This window comes from Mus caroli, unplaced genomic scaffold (genome assembly GCF_978045245.1).
Source record: "Mus caroli unplaced genomic scaffold, Mus_caroli_1 scaffold_8, whole genome shotgun sequence".
NCBI classification, from domain to species: Eukaryota; Metazoa; Chordata; class Mammalia; order Rodentia; family Muridae; genus Mus; species Mus caroli.
In genome coordinates this window covers 75,202,066-75,204,555 of record NW_028227263.1, presented here as the reverse complement: position 1 = coordinate 75,204,555, position 2,490 = coordinate 75,202,066, and the positions used below count along the sequence as shown (strand labels likewise).

Genomic DNA, 2,490 nt, shown 5'->3' with positions numbered 1-2,490 from the left:
TGCCATGTCTGTGGAAGTCATTTTCTTATAAGATAACTTCCTGAATATTGTAACATTTGAAACCTGGAACACAGCCTCCTAACACAGCAGAAGATAGGGGATGGGAACAAACTAGTCCTTTGCCCTAAGAACATGTGTCCTAAATTATCCAACCCCCATCATTTTCTAAGAAAGGGATTCACTTTATGCTTCTGGCTGGTCAGGAGCTCTCCATGTAGGCCACTGTAGCCTTAAATTCATACAGATCCTCATTCATACCTCTGCGTTCACAGTGCTGAGATGAAAGGTGTGTACCATCAGGTCCAGAATTTACTTGCTGTTGAAATGTAATTAAATTTAAGGAATTGGAGACACTAAGATATACAGAAATGCACAGTGCCATAAGTCAACTCATTGGTGCAATTGATAGTCATTGAAGGATCAGTGGCTCAAAGGGAAGTCATTCAGCAACTTCACAGACATAAGTATACACCTGAGTGTGGAGAAGGATGCATGAAAGGAGCAGCTCAAACTGCCTAAGAACAAAGGAGTGTCAGTAAAAGGTATTGTACGAATGTGTGTGCATGCATTTACACACACATACATAACACACACACACACACACATATACACACACCACACCCACATACAACACACACCTCCAAGTTCGAAATAACATGGGAGAGAGCAGGAAAATACTAAAAATGAATACCTAAGAACTATTCTAAAACAATACTAAATAGAAGCTCCAAGACACATTGAGAATGTGAAGAAATGCAATTTCCTAAAACTAAGCAGATAGCTCTCCTTTTCTGGCTGGAACCATGGAGGTTGTTCCAAGAAAGGCAAAGAAGGTTGCCGCTGTGCCAGAAACCCTTAAGAAAAAGTGAAGGAATTTCATAGAGTTGAAGGTGAAGCACCTTCAGAGGAAGTTAGCCCTGAAGACATTGAGAAAAGCAAGGACTATCACTAGGAGTGCACGCAGTAGTACTGGACTGAGATTCAGGATGGCAAGGAAAGCTGGGAACTTCTATGTGCCCGCAGAACCAAAATTGTCTTTTGTCATCAGAATCCGAGGTATCAATGGAGTAAGCCCAAAGGTCCGGAAGGTATTGCAGCTTCTTGGTCTTTGAGCTTCTTGGTCTTTGACAGATCTTCAATGGCACCTTTGTTAAGCTCAACAAGGCTTCAGTTAACATGCTGAGGACATTGTGTGGGGCTACATCAACCTAAGTCAGTAAATGAGCTCATCTACAAGTGAGGCTATGGCAAAATCAATACGAAGTGGATTGCCTTGACAAATAATTCCTTGACTGTTTGATCTCTTGGTAAATTTGGCATCATCTGCACGTAGGATCTAGGTCATGAGATCTATACAGTTGGGAAATGCTTCAAGGAGGCAAATAACTTTCTGTGCCCCTTCAAATTATCTTCCCTATGAGGAGGAATGAAGAAAAAGTCAACTCACTTTGTAGAAGGTAGAGATGCAGGCAACAGGGAAGACCAGGTGAACAGGCTTATTAGATTGATGAACTAAGGTGTCACCCATGGTATTTTTGTAATCTGCTCAGTCAATAGACAGCCACAGCTTGGTAAATTAAAAAAAAAAAAAAACAACTAAGCAGATAAATTAGTATTAATGAGCTAATGTTTTTGTGTTTTTGACTTCTTGTTGAAGCTTGTACTGGTTTGAGTAAGAATGTTCCCTGTCCCCCAGGATCCTCTATTTGAAGTCTTAGTCAGGAGGCAGCACTATTTTAAAAGATTAGAAGGATTAGGAACTTGTGGGGTTCACCAGTCATTCCTGTGCCCTGAAGGCTGAGAAAGAAGAGTGGCATGGTGAGTTCTGGGCCAGGCTATGGAAGCAGTGAGTTCATTTTCAGGCTGGGTTTCTAGAGTAAGATGTTGAGTGTAAGAGATTAATTAAAACAAGTATAATGAAACAGCACATTATTGTAAAACCACTTTAACTTTGGGGGTAGGGCATAAGTGTGCGCTACAGAAAACAAAAACATAAAGCTCTGTAAGTAAAATAATGATATTGATCAGAAAATGTCTACACAACAAATAAGAAAGTTAGTCTAGGAAAAGCAATGAAGGCAATGTAAATTTATTTGTATTTTTATTTCTTATTTGAAATAAAGGATAACTTCATAAAGTAATAATAGCACCAAGGCATTTAAATACTTATAGGTAGACAAATGAAATAGCAAATGTTATCCTGAAACTCTAAATATGAAGCCCTAGGTCAACAGTAAAGGGACATAAGCAAGAACCCCATGCTTGCACTAACCAGAAGGGAACAGAAACACCCACATTGTATTAACTTCAGACAAAGACGACTTCAGAGAAAGCAAAACAATCGTTAAAGATATTATTTAATAATAAAATAGTCATTTTTTAGAGGTTATAGTAACCTTAAATATACATACACCTAACAATATTTCATCAAAATACAAAAACAAAAACAGTAGCATAACTTAAAATTAAACAGATAAATCAACATTTATA

The 2,490-nt window shown here is 38.3% G+C and overlaps 1 pseudogene; it reads left to right on the top strand.

Moving 5' to 3' along the window:
- The first annotated feature begins 803 nt into the window (after positions 1-803).
- On the top strand, positions 804-1,516 carry LOC110299296 (large ribosomal subunit protein uL30 pseudogene; annotated as a pseudogene).
- Positions 1,517-2,490: the final 974 nt, after the last annotated feature.